The sequence below is a fragment of the Suncus etruscus genome, chromosome 3 (assembly GCF_024139225.1).
Source record: "Suncus etruscus isolate mSunEtr1 chromosome 3, mSunEtr1.pri.cur, whole genome shotgun sequence".
Taxonomy (NCBI): Eukaryota; Metazoa; Chordata; class Mammalia; order Eulipotyphla; family Soricidae; genus Suncus; species Suncus etruscus.
In genome coordinates this window covers 133015709-133031006 of record NC_064850.1, presented here as the reverse complement: position 1 = coordinate 133031006, position 15298 = coordinate 133015709, and positions in this window count along the sequence as shown.

The window sequence follows — 15298 nt, the reverse complement described above, 5'->3', positions numbered from 1 at the left end:
TTGCTTTGCAGACTTTTTGCAGACTTATTTTTACATGGCTTAATAGACCTATGTTTTTAAATGGATAGTTATAAGTCATAACAAATCCAATTTCCAGAATTTTAAGAATTAGTAAACAACATAATTTCCAGCTTAATTTCTGGAACTACATTACAAAGTAGAATAGTGGATCACTCTAGTTTTCATTCATGTTTTGGTTAAATCAAATCCTGCTACCTTCTTTATTACCAGATGTTTTCTGTACTTCTTGTAAAGCATAATGATCATTTTAGTAAACACCAGTCTTTTAGAACTGAGAGAATATGTAATTAACTCATGAGCTATAGAGGGCATCACTGTTTTTTAGAAGCTGTCCAGTTTGTATCAATATAATAATATGGATACTTTGAGAACTGAACTGGGACTCTTCATAAGGGAATATATAAAATTATCAAATAAAAATAGGTTTGCTGGAGCTGGAAAGGTGGAGCGGAGCGGCAAGGTGTTTGCCTTGAGGGCGCTAGCCTAGGACTGACCACAGTTCCATCCCCCGGTGTCCCATATGGTCCCCCAAGTATCCTCTTCCAATTGCATTAGTTGGTGATGTTTAATACTCCCAGAAATTATGTGACATGTATTTGTATGTACAGCCACTGAAGTTATAATACTTAAATAATAAAACATTAGAGTCACCATGCTTGAACCAGGCCAGCTTCATATATTCATTCTTTTCTCAAAAGATATATAAACCAAGTTGTGAAAGATCATGGGTACACTGACCATCTTAAAAGAAAGCTGACCATCTCAAGAGGAAAGGACAAGCCAAGCCCCCACCCTGCAGAAGCCAGAATCACAATTCTCTTGATCGTCCTGCCTTATCAACCTTCTCAGATTCCCATTTGGGACACTAATCTGACCAAACTTCAGGTACATCAGTCTGCATTGATATCACCAGGGCTTCTTGGACTGAGTGCAGGCACTCTACTCCCCATATCTTTCTTCTCCTAGGAGGCCTGGCAGCTCTCTACATGCCCTTAGAAGTCACAGTAGCAATAATAGTGCTTTGAATTTCTGGACAATTTCATTTGTTTGATGATTTTATCTATATAAGATCACACTAATTTAACATAATGGACAACTAACAACAAGAACTTACTAAATTTGCCATTATATTAATGACTTCATTGGAGATAAAATAATCTTCTCACATGTGCTTACTACTATATTTTTTTTCTTTTTTCTTTAAACTTTCTTCCCTTCTTTACCATTTTTTCTTTCTATTTTTTTAAAAAACTTTACTTTCACTTACCTGAAAACAAATGTATTATGGTAGCTATGTCAGCTAGCTGATGAGTTTTCTTTAAATAAAATAAAAAATTAAAACATATTAAAACATTAACCTGAAAATTTATATTTACCAGAAATATTAACTTCTTCAACTATTGAAGAGCAAAATCTCCAATGATATTTGTGGTAGTTAATTAGTTGAAATGTCTTTTAAAAACTAAAGTTGTTCATTTCCACAATGCAAATATCACATTGATATTGAGAAAGTCAATAGAGTCTGAGAAAGATCTAATTATTATTAAGAAATTATTATTATTAAGAAATTATTAAAAAATAAACCAAAATAAGAGCTATTTTGAGGCTCATAGGTATTCATTTATAGAAGTGCCTGTAAAAATTTATAGCAAAATTCAAATTTGACTCACATGTTCATGTGAACCAGGAAGGGTCATGGAGGAGTCATAAATCTCACTAAAACTTAATTATTATAACCTGTTGGGGACTGTGACTTGTTTGAGGCCATTTTGCTATTCTTTCTGCCATAAGTCTAGCCTTTCACTATAAAGGCTACATGCAGTCTTGCTGTAAGTTTTTGAGCTATAGAGAAAGGAATGTGCAGCTGCAGGATATAATTAACTCTAGCCCGGAGGAGAGCAAAGCTGCCTGGTACCGTTATCAGAAACTAGGCCTCACTCCTTAAGACCACATTCCGGAGTGAACTAGGCTGTTATCAATAAGTGTATGCTACATTGTCTGTTCAAGATCACTGAGGCAAGCACATCTTGCACCACCTCCTGATAGTTAAGCAATTAGGAATGTAGCTAGAAGGTCACTCGAAATTTCCATGGAAACAACACGTTCATCATAGCTTGAAGGTCATCCAGCCCCCTAGCCCACTGCCCATTTCCTTATTTAGAGCATGATTTACTTTCTTTGTTCCTTGAAGCCTGAAATATATCCTTGCCTTGTATGGGCCTTCGCGCCAAAAAGTATGACTGACATCACCTTTGTACTGCCCCCTTCTCCTTCACTATAAAAGAAGGAGCTGTATCCCAATAAACGCCTTTGAGCAGTGAGACATTGCCTTGGGTCTTTATTATTAACCTCTCTCAGATTTTTTACAGGTGTGGCCGTGCTTCTGTTCAGCTAAATAAAGGTGCGGTTGTCTGAGAAGCCTTCCCAGCTAATTCCTGCTGGCCGGGCCCCCTGGGGGGCTTCAGGACCCCGCATTTTGGCGCCCAACGTGGGGCTCGAAGACCACTGCCACACTCGAACGACGCTGGTCGGCGAGTCCGGAGCTGTTTCATAAATCGCGGGAATACCCCATCCGGGTAAGCGTAGAAACGAGTTAGCCCTGATCAAAAATTTAAACTGCAGTTTTTTCAGTCGTTCTGATCACCGCCCCTGATTGGCTCTTGGGGCTTCGCCCGTTGGCTTCACTACCATGGGTGTTTCGTTGAGTACTGAACTTAAATTCATTAAAGATATACAGTCTGAGTTGAAAGCCAGACATATAGAGGTTACCAAAAAGGACATTTGTAATTTTCTTATGTTTATTCATGATGTATGTCCTTGGTTCGTTATTACCTGTCCAGAAATTGTTGCGTCCACTTGGGACAAAATAGGACAAGAAATGAGTGATTACTTTATAAATCATGCTGAGCCTCAAAAGGAAAAAATTATGTTCCAATATTGGAGCTTGTTAAGAGACATCATTGTAACTAAAAATGCCAAATCCGCCAAAGACATCATCCATGCCGTTGAGACTCATGTGCAACAAGTCTCCCGTGAGTGTTCCAGAACTCCTTCTCGTTCTAACTCTATTTCTCATCTTCCTTCTACCTCTCAAATTCCTTCTTCTTGTCTTCCCCCCACCACTGGCTCTTCTACCTCTACTTTCGTCTTCAAAGTAACAAATGCTCTTAAGGATCTCTCCAATTCGTCTCGCTCATATCCCTCCCTTACTTCTGTCCATGCTTCTGCTCCACCTCAAGAACATAATTCTCAAGACACTCAAACCTCTGCCTGTCATGATTCACTAGTCACAAAGGCCACTCAAACTCTTTCTCCTCCTCCTTATGACTGTCCTGCTCCTCCGAAATGCACCCTTTCTGATCCTCCTACGCCTACTGCGTTAGATTCTCACCTTATTACTATTACTTCCATGATTTCACAACTCGCAAACGAGTTTCATCAATCTCGTGAACAAAAAACTGCTAACGCTGCTACATTTCCTGTTCTCATTCCTGATGGCGAGGACCTCCCTCCGCCTCCGCCTCAGCGGCCTCTTCCTCCTCATTCTAACCTAACCCTCCCTCCGCCCGCTGATCCCCGCACCCATGAGGGGGCGCGGCGTGATCGCGAGGCACAAGCCACTGCGGACACAGCTTCCGTAGCGGTCGATTCCAGTCAGCTCGATTCGTATGTGGGAGAAGAAGACGCCCAGCCTTACGATGCTAGACCTCCAGAGGGTGAGACTCCTTTACGCTATGTTACTATTAATGAAAGAGATCTTGCTGAGCTGCTTCAAGCAGCAAAACCTTATGGGACACAAGCGTACCCTGCAATCTTACATCCTTCCTCGGGCGTCCCTGCCCTGTCGGTTGCTCCACAGCCTCCTCAGGCCTCCCCTGCTTCCTCGTCTGCCTCCTCTCACCCTATGGTCACCCGCTCACAGACTGCTGGGGGCACTCAATCCCTCAGACAGCGTTCCTCTCATACCACGGATGCTGTTCGAGGCACTCCCTCCCGTCCTTTAGCTCCGGCTTTCTCCACTAGAGAAGCTGAGGCTACAGACAACGAAAACATCCCTGCCCTTGAGGCAGCAGATGATGCACCTTTAGCGCCCCCTGCCTCACCTGCACCCTCTCACCACCGTGGCCCTGGTTCAGTTTTTCGTGAGGCTATAGAAATTCGAGATCTTGATCAGGCCTCCCTTAAGGAGCTTCGCAAAGCTGTTTTGGACTATGGCGTCCAAGCCCCCTATACCCTTTCCTGTTTGGATAGTCTCTCCTATGGTGGTAATCTTTTCCCCATTGAATGGCGAATCACTGTTCGCCGCTGCCTTAAACCTGAGCATATTGTCCTTTGGGAAGCGGAATTTATTAACAACTGCAGAGAGCTCACTCATGATAACGAGCTTGAATTCCTTCAAGTTTCTGGTTCTAAGCCTTATGACACCATTCAAACGCAGCGCCCTCTCCCTTATCAATTGCTTAATCTCACCTCCCAGGCCGGTCTCAAAGCTTGGAAGGCTATTCCCTCCTCCTCTGCCCCTACTCTTCCTCTTGCTAAAATTCAACAAGCTGATAATGAACCCTATCATGCTTTTATTTCTCACCTTCTTGAAGCCATTGACCGTACCACTGGCATTACAGACACCTCCAATCCTTTTGTTAAACAACTTGCTTTTGAAAATGCCAATCCCGCCTGCCGTCAAATTTTGAAATCCCCTAAGCCATCACGATCTCTTGAGGAAATGATCTCTCTTTGCAAAAATGCCCATTCTTTTGCCACCCAAGTGGCTGGCGCCATAGTTGCTTTTCAAGGGCAAAATAAAGGCCGTGTTTGCTTCTCTTGCGGCCAGCCTGGCCATTTTGCCAACAACTGCCCTCAACGCCAAGCCCCTACTATGCAAACAGGCACGACCTCTCCCCGTCCTCCACTTTGCCCGCGCTGTCGTCGCGGTCGCCATTGGATCTCGGATTGCCATGCCGCTAAAGACATACATGGCAACCCCCTGCCACCTAATCACCGCTCCTCGGCTCAGGGAAACTCCAACAGGGGCCAGCTCCGGGCCCCGCGCCGCCAGTTCCAACGTTTTGTCCCGGCTTCGGAGCCCAGTCAGCCGGCACAGCCCACTCCAGCCCCCCAGGCTTATTACCAGCAACAAAAGCCGCCTTCCCAACGCCAGACACACTGCCAACAGCAACCTCTGGTGCCCCCCAATATGCTCCCACCCCAGCAACCTCCCTTATCAGAGCAACCCCAGGAAGCGTCGGATTGGACTTGTGCGCCTCCACCCCTCACTTATTAACTCCTGAGCATGGCGTTTATCAAATTCCTACAGGTATTTTTGGCCCTCCGCCACCCGGTCACTTCTTTATGATCATTGGGCGTGCTTCAACTATTATTAAAGGCCTCATTATTCAGCCCTCCATTGTGGATAATGATTACACTGGGGAAATTATACTTCTAGCAGTTGCCCCCTATTATCCAGTTCAGGTACTACCTGGGCAGCGTATCGCGCAAGCGCTTCCACTGCCCCTTAACGTTACATTGCCTTCTCTTCCGGAAGTTCGTGGTAATTCGGACCCTGGCTCCTCAGATATCTTCTGGGTGCGAGCCATGTGTAAAATCAGGCCCCCTCTTGTCATCACTATTGAAGGCAAGCCCTTCACGGGTCTCCTTGATTCTGGTGCAGATACCACCTGCTTTTCTCCTACTGATTGGCCCCCAGATTGGCCCACCACAGCCTCTTTTGATTCTGTCTCTGGAATCGCAGGCACAGTCAAACAAGTTCTCATTAGCACCAATAAGCTGGTATGGCAGGACGAAGACGGGGACACTGGACTTGTACGTCCGTACATAGTTCCCGACCTGCCCATTAATTTGTGGGGCCGAGATATCATGGAACAAATGGGTGTTTATATTGTAAAATGCAGAAACCCTGCTGCTCTCGCTCAAATGATGAAACAGGGTTATACTCCCTCTAAAGGCCTCGGAAAAACCTTGCAAGGCATTTCTAAGCCCATTCAATCCTCCCCTAATCCTGGCCGTCAAGGTCTTGGTTTCAGCTCTGTTTATACTGTATCAGTCCAAAACGCCCCTATGCCTCCTATAGAGAAAATTACCTGGCGCTCTGATGCCCCTGTTTGGATAAACCAATGGCCCCTCTCCGGTGAAAAACTCCAGGCCGCCTCAGCTCTTGTAAAGGAACAGCTCGAGGCTGGACATATAGAACCTTCCACCTCCCCCTGGAATACACCCATCTTTGTTATTCGCAAAAAATCCGGCAGATGGCGCCTCCTTCATGATCTTAGAGCCATCAATAAAACTATGATTCCCATGGGAGCAGCCCAGGCCGGCCTGCCCGTGCCGTCTGCCATCCCTTCTAATACTTTCAAGATAATTATCGATCTCAAAGACTGTTTCTTCTCCATTCCCCTTCACCCAGAGGATTGTAAACGTTTTGCATTTTCTCTCCCAGTTCCCAATTGTGCTGGTCCCTGCCCACGCTATCACTGGAAAAGTTTACCCCAAGGAATGACTAATAGCCCTACTCTATGCCAAAAATTTGTTGCTTCCTTTATTGATCCATTCCGTGACTCTTATCCCTCCGTATATATTCTTCACTACATGGATGATATTCTTCTTGCCTGTCCTGATGAGTCCCTCCTACACTCGGTCTCTACTGAATTAATTTCTCTCTTATCCTCAAAAGGTTTTAAAATTTCAGCAGACAAAATACAAACCTCTCCACCTCACTTATTTCTTGGATTTGAATTATTGCCAGCTCAGGTAAAAACTCAAAAGGTTCAAATTCGCACTCAACACCTTAAAACACTTAATGACTTCCAACGCCTTTGGTGACATTAATTGGCTCCGCCCTTATCTTAAACTCACCACAGGCGACCTAAAACCCCTTTTTGATATCCTCCAAGGAGATTCCAACCCCTCCAGCCCACGCTCTCTTACCCCAGAAGCTCGTGCCGCACTTGATTCTGTCAATCATGCCATCCAAAACCAATTTATCACTTACTATAACCCTTCTACTGATCTTCAACTCATTGTTTGCTCCACAGCTTTCACACCCACCGCCGTTCTCTGGCAATCCGCCCCCCATTTTGGATTCACCTTCCCTCCTCACCTTCCAAAGTTCTTTCTACATACACTTCCTCTGTCCTCCAGCTCTTACATCTAGGCTGTGAGACATCTCTCAAACTCTTCGCCAAACACCCTGACACCATCATTCTTCCATACACACACAATCAATTGGCTTGGCTAGCGAATATGGATCAAGCATGGCTCCTCTTTCTCACCCATTTTCAGGGAACTCTATCTACACACATGCCAGCTGATAAACTCTTGCACTTCCTAAACAAACATCCAGTTGTCTTCCCAAAGCTCACCAAACTTCAACCCATTCCCTCTGCCTCTCTTGTTTTCACAGACGGCAGCTCTAATGGCACTGCCTCATTTTCAGTTGATGGTACCACCAGTACACTCACTACTTTACACACTTCTGCTCAGTTAGTGGAATTGGAAGCCGTTCATCAGGTCTTTCTCTCTGTTCCTCAAGCCTTTAATTTATACACTGACAGTCATTACATTGCTTCCTCTTTACCACTTTTGGAAACAGTACCTTTTATTAAACCCTCTACTCCCGCCTTCACACTCTTCTCCCACATTCAACAGCTTATTCTACAACGAACCAATTCCTTTTACGTGTCACATATCCGTGCTCACTCGGGTCTGCCTGGCCCCCTCACGCTTGGCAACGCCCTTGTAGATGAAGCCACCCGTGCCTCCTCTTCAAATCTTTGTTTTCTCTCCACCACCCTTCCATCCCCTACTCATGACGCTCTACAGCAAGCCACTCTTGCCCATAAACTTCATCATATCAATGCTCAAACCTTACGTCTTAAATACGCTATCACTCGTGAACAAGCTCGTGAAATTGTTCGCTCTTGTAAATCCTGTCTTTCACTTCTTCCTGAACCTCATGTTGGAGTTAATCCTCGCGGCCTTGTGCCTGGCGAACTTTGGCAGATGGATGTTACACACTATCCGGCATTTGGCAAACTTAAATACATTCATGTCACTGTTGACACCTTCAGTGGTTTTATTTGTGCCTCCTTACATACTGGAGAGTCTTCTACTGATGCTATTGCCCACATGCTGCACTGCTTCTCCACCCTCGCAGTGCCTAAAGCTCTTAAAACTGATAATGGCCCTGGATATACTAGCCACAAATTTCGAGACTTTTGTGCTAAATTTGGCATCCAGCACAAAACAGGAATTGCCTTTAACCCCCAGGGTCAAGGCATTGTGGAAAGAGCTAATCAAACCTTAAAAAACATGCTCATAAAGCTCTCTGGCAAAAGTGAAACCTTATATGCTCGCCACGGCAGGCACCGTCTCCTGCTTGCCCATGCACTCTTTGTGCTTAACTTTTTATCACTCGATCTTCAGAACCGCTCTGCGGCTGATCGCTATTGGCATCCCAACACTGCCTCCGATTTCCAATCAGTCCTCTGGAAGGATGTCCACACTGGACTCTGGAAAGGGCCACACCCCGTCCTCATCTGGGGCAAAGGCCATGCTTGTGTCCATGACATAGACACGGGCAACACCCGCTGGCTTCCAGACCGGCTGGTCAAGCACTATAACGCGCCCAGGGCCCCCAGCCCTGAGAATCCCCTTCCTCCTTCTCTTCCAGAACCAATTGCCGCTAACATAGTGGTCTCATCCACCCACGTTGAAAATGCGTGCCCTCCTGTTGCTGTTGCTGCTCCAACTCCTCTCTCCCTGCCACTCCCAGAACAACGAACGCTACCGAGTCTTCAACTACACTTGGCAAATCATCAATGAAGCTGGCGACGTCGCTAACCAAACTTCCATCCTCTCCACTTCCATTCCTTGGCCTGTCCTACAAGTCGACCTTTGTGCCCTAGCCATGGGTGCCAGCCCTTTCTGGGGCACCCCTAATTTTCGCCTACCTCAACCCCGCGCTATTGACCACTATGACTACTACGCCCCTCCTCAAGGTGGTTGCAATTCTGTTGTTCGCCGTGACGTTCTCAGATACTACTCCACCACCTTCTACGTTTGCCCTGGACATCATCGCCCCCGTTCCATCGACCATAAGTGTGGCAATCATGACCAATACTTCTGCGCCTCTTGGGGCTGTGAAACCACCGGAACTGCTACTTGGAAACCCTCTTCCTCCTGGGACTTCATCACCGTTTCCCGCCCACCACTTCCTCCTTTTTTCAATGCTGATTCACGCACTCATCCTCTCCCAAACTGCGATGCATCCTCTGCTACCCGTGGTTGGTGCAACACCCTCCTCATCAACTTTACTGCTGCCGGACGTCAACATCATTGGACTCAGCCCGTACAATGGGGTCTCAGACTTTACATTCGGGGCACTGACCCTGGACTTCTATTTTCCATTCGTTTACTTAAACAATTACCAACTTCCCGTTCCCTCGCCGTTGGTCCTAATACCTTTCTTCATCCTCATTCAGGTCCATTACACATGCCCCCTCCTCCTTCTCCTCTTCCATCTGCCTCTTCTTCTCTCAGGCAACTCACTATGCCTTCCGGTCCTTCTCCCTCCTCACAAGTTATTCTCAATCTTATGAATGCTTCTGCTATCGCCCTTACAGATCCTGCCTATGAACGCTGCTGGCTTTGTTTTTCTCCTCAACCTCCCTTCTATGAAGGTGTCGCCGTTTTTGGCAACCTTTCCTCCACCTCCAACCCCTCTGACCTCCGTTGGAACACACAACCTCAACATGGCATTACAGTCGGTCAAGTCGTAGGCTCTGGCCTCTGCATTAAGCCTAACGACTCCCTGCTTCCTAGTCAATTACTTGACGTGTGCAACGAAACTATTGACATCTACAACTCTTCCTCTTCAAAAACCTATCTGTTAGCTCCCAATGGTACTTATTTTGCCTGTGCTTCTGGTCTTACTCCTTTTATCATTCGTTCTTCTTTTCTCCTTTCGCATGACTACTGTGTTCTCGTTATTCTCATTCCAAAAATCACCATTCACTCAGAACATACCTTTCCATCTCCTGCCACCTCACCCTATTCGTATTCTTCTCAATCTCTCTCTCGACGACGTCGTGAGCCCTTCACCTCCGTTACACTTGCAGTTCTCCTTGCTGTTAGCGCTACTGGCGCTGGCACTGGTATCTACTCTCTTGTATCCTCCCAATCCAATTTCCGCACTCTTACTCAAGCAGTAGAACAAGACATTAATGAAATCAAAACTAGTCTGCAATTTCTTACAGATACTGTTAGTTCCCTTGCTGATGTTGTTCTCCAAAATCGTCGTGCTTTAGATTTTGCCCTTATGAAAGAAGGGGGAGTCTGTGTAGCCCTTAAGGAACTATGTTGTATATTTAAAGACAAAACTGGATTAGTTAGGGATAGCGTTCAGCACATTGGTGATGGTATAAAAGATTTTCAAAAACATCTCGATGAAGAGCAAGGTTGGTACCAGGATTGGTTTCTCTCTTCCCCTTGGCTCCACACAATCTTGTCCACTATTTTGGGTCCTCTTATTAGCCTCATGCTGCTCTTTTCTCTTGGCCCATGGATTTTCCGCAAAATCACTGCCTTTATTAAGAACCAGGTAGATGAAAAGGCAAAAACCTCTATTCAGGTTAACTACCAGCGTCTGACCCCACGTGACTCCTGTGAAAACTTGGCTTTAGTCACCAAGCCGCCATTCCAGCCACTAAGTTTCCAGGAGATAGAGCGCATAGCTAACAAGCGGAGCTCGCTCCGGTATTTGTGCTCTTGGCTGTGGAGATACCTACGACGGGATTAGCAAGGTCCCAGTTAGGGCACGGCCCGAAAAGGTTACAACGCATAATTCGGATTTCTGCGCGCACCCACGACGTTTGTAGCCACCTTTTAAATGCGGCTTTGGCCGTGTCCGACCTGGTCAAACCTTGTAGCCTAAGACACGGTTCTTCCACCCGCTCACGACTTTCCTTCTTTTATTAGAAGAGAAAGGGGGAGATGTTGGGGACTGTGACTTGTTTGAGGCCATTTTGCTATTCTTTCTGCCATAAGTCTAGCCTTTCACTATAAAGGCTACATGCAGTCTTGCTGTAAGTTTTTGAGCTATAGAGAAAGGAATGTGCAGCTGCAGGATATAATTAACTCTAGCCCGGAGGAGAGCAAAGCTGCCTGGTACCGTTATCAGAAACTAGGCCTCACTCCTTAAGACCACATTCCGGAGTGAACTAGGCTGTTATCAATAAGTGTATGCTACATTGTCTGTTCAAGATCACTGAGGCAAGCACATCTTGCACCACCTCCTGATAGTTAAGCAATTAGGAATGTAGCTAGAAGGTCACTCGAAATTTCCATGGAAACAACACGTTCATCATAGCTTGAAGGTCATCCAGCCCCCTAGCCCACTGCCCATTTCCTTATTTAGAGCATGATTTACTTTCTTTGTTCCTTGAAGCCTGAAATATATCCTTGCCTTGTATGGGCCTTCGCGCCAAAAAGTATGACTGACATCACCTTTGTACTGCCCCCTTCTCCTTCACTATAAAAGAAGGAGCTGTATCCCAATAAACGCCTTTGAGCAGTGAGACATTGCCTTGGGTCTTTATTACTAACCTCTCTCAGATTTTTTACAGGTGTGGCCGTGCTTCTGTTCAGCTAAATAAAGGTGCGGTTGTCTGAGAAGCCTTCCCAGCTAATTCCTGCTGGCCGGGCCCCCTGGGGGGCTTCAGGACCCCGCAATAACCCTGGCCTTGGAACAAATACACATTATGTATTTTTATTGGGGGAAAAGAACTTAACTCAAAGCTCCAAAATTGAGACAAATTGAATGAAAATTTTTATGAAAACAGTATCATTAAAATTTTATTCTCATCCAGAAATACAAATTGGAAGTTTTAAATTAATCTATCAATAATAAAAATAAAAATTATTTCCTCTGAGACATTATTCCAAAATAATCTAGATATGATATCCAGACAGTTCCAAGGTCTGCAAAATTCTATATTCACTTTTAATAAAGGCCTATTTTCTATTTATAGAATCAATTAAAGTTAAATTTTATTTTCTATGACAATACAAAGGGATAGTGAAACAGTCTGTGATCTTGACTCATTTTATTTTTTTTATTTTCTCAACTAAACACAATAGTTATAAGCTAGAGTATATATAATATTATATATTAATAAGGCACTAAAGTGAAGAAAAAGCAAAGATTAAAATTAAAAACAAAATTTTAAAGTTTGTTGACATTCAAAGTTATCTTACTTTAAAATTAACTGAACAACTTCACTTTAAGTTAGTAAGGCTAGGGGCCGGAGCCATAGCACAGCAGTAGGGCGTTTTGCCTTGCACAAGGCTGACCCAGGATGGACCTGGGTTCACAAATTTTATATCAAGACAGTGCAAAAGAAGAAAACTTGTTGGTTCTTGCCACCCATTTTTAGTAACAAAATTTCTCAGAGCCTCACCTATAGGTATCATTAAGCAGAAAGTTCTCTCCCTCCCATGTATGCCAGGCTATTACCAACTCCTGGATCATCCTACATTCCCAGGAAGTTGAGGGTGTACCCACTTTAGGAAACACTGTTTTAGATCTCTCTCCCCTCAGTCACAACCTCAGTCTATTCCTCCTTAAAGTTTGCTTACCTTTTACTGACTTAATGTGGTTATGGTATTTCAAAGCTCCTTAATATTTGAGATGAACTGTTGTTGTTCCCAACCAACAGATATCCTGGTTGGGTATGCAAATGGCTATTTTCTTTTCATTGTTGTTAATTGGGAAATTCTGCTAATGAGAAGCACTGTTCTCAAGATTAATAGTGTTCCATGCACATGAAGGGAAACATCTAAACACTGCTTAATGTTATAAATCTACAACACAGAAATGAAAACTTAGCTACAGTTTTGGGCAGCACCACAGTTATATCAATAAAGTTTATTTAGTTCATAGAAGAAGTTTCACATGACAAAAAAAATTTCAGCTCATGAAGACAAGAAGGGAACGTCAGTGAATTGGCTGCAAAGTTTTGTGACCATTCACAGGCCCAGCCAAATATTGAAATAAAAGTTTAGGATCAAATTTGCCTTGCGATGTTTGGAAGTCATTGTTTATACTTTCAAGGCTATATTTTAAGCTATTTGAGATATGTTATTGGGAGGATCACTAGATTTATGGAGGAATCAGTCACAAATGACTTGTAGAAAATACTGTCTCCTACGTCATTTCATCATTTTCTGTTTCAGGAAGCCACTCCACCACAGAATGCTAATATGCCAGTGGTACTCAGTACCTCTTGTATATAGGTTATTGCAAATATTGTCCTGAAATGCTTAACTTCAGAATTACATTTTTTAAAGTAAATAATTGTTTTAAATCTATTTTGTAAAGATATAAAATACAATAGAATTTCTGGAGTACAGATTAAACTATTTGCACTAACACACGTGATGTGCATGATTTAATAAAAATTTTACTCTCCCTAAAAAAAAGTTTGCTTTAAACTTTTTTACATTTTACATGTTAAAATTATTATTATTTTTTTTGATCTCCTTCCCCTGAGGAAGGAGGAAGGCGAGCCTCCTGCCCTTCGCTCCCGTTTCTCTTCTCTCCCCCTCTAAGGCCAACTTGCAGCAGCGGGTTGGGAGAAGCAGCGATAGCACGCTTAGTTGGACAAGGCAAAGCTGGGATGCGTGGCGCCGAACCCCACCAAAATATAACAACCTCACATGTTTAAATTCTTATAACAAGTTGTCCTCAAAGGATTGTGTTGTATGTGGCTGAGCCCCATATTGTTTGCCAATGTATTTAGAATTCCTTAAAGAGTCTCCTCTAGGAAGCCCCTGAAGATTGTCCCATCATTGTCCCATTGTCATCTATAAGTCACATATACATCTTGGGACATACCAATGTTCAGTAAGAATGTAATCTCTACTCCCAGTTCTGGGTTCCAAACTGTTCTCACCTCCCTAAATACACCTCTGCAATGACTGTTTTGCCTAGAAAACAGAAAAACAAACTTCACCCAGTGGCATGTCCAGTTACACAGACTTCAGGATAATTTAAATTATTCAAAATAAAGAACATAGAACATAGTATAGTGTTCCTGTGATAGATCTGACATACGTCATTAAAGACAATGGTCTTACTTTTTTAAATAATGTGCATTTATTCCAAGAATATCAGCAAGTATTTTAAAGTCACTTTCAAAGAACTGCAATTTGGATTCCAGTCTACCTTTTACTTTCTGTTTTATGCTGAATTGTGAGTCCAGAGCAGTAGGAAATAAACTCTCTCCATACAAATAGATTCCTATGACACCACTAAAAAAATCTGCATGGCAAGTTTATGCTAATCGCCTTCAATTATACTTGCCTAATGATGTCCAAGATTTTACAGATTCATTATGAACCCTCTCGCTTCCCTTTTATTACTATACTGTCAACTTTTAAAAATAATCCAATAATGCTTTGGATTTTTGTAGCTTGACATGTGAATACTTGTGAAAAGTTTTTCTCTCTGTGAAGATTTTTCCAAGGTGAAATTATTGTTTAATATGCATGTTCATTTTATCTTAAATTTCATTACCTGCTGGTGCTCTTGGAAGAACTCTAACCACAACAAAGATACTGATATTCAATTATATGTTTATTATAGGCTACATATATTTCTAGGTGTTTCTTTTATAGTACCGAAAGTGAGTGTTTGATGGGATGAGAATAGGGTGCATACATATATACTTAAATAGTAGATACTGATAGAAAAACTGAGAACTCAATTTCTTCTTTATGAGAAATCCAAAAACTTTGTGTTTTGCTTCGCTTTTTTAATACTATTTCCTAAATTATGTTCTATTTTTTAGTTGTTTTTATTTTATTGAAACCATTATGATCTACAAAGTCCTTCATAGTTGAATTGCAGATATACTGTGAGCCAGGGCTATTCCCACACCAATGTCATCCTCCTTTCACCAATGAACCCAGAGTGCATCCTATACCACTACCTTTTGCTTGCTGGTCTGCCAATAAAACAGATCCATTTAAGTTTAGGTCTCTTGAATCTACTGTCGTTGACTTTGCCTTGGATATTTAGTTCTGTCCTTATTTTTTTTTCCACCAATGCATCTGAGACCACTTGCTCCCTGGTCCCTGGCCTTTCTTTTTTTCCCTTTCTTAACTTTATAGAAAATTGCAGAAATATGTGGTAAAACAAAGTAATCATGTTCCAAGGCTCTATGAAAAAGGTGGGAACCCCTATTTAAGAGGTAAGAAGTAA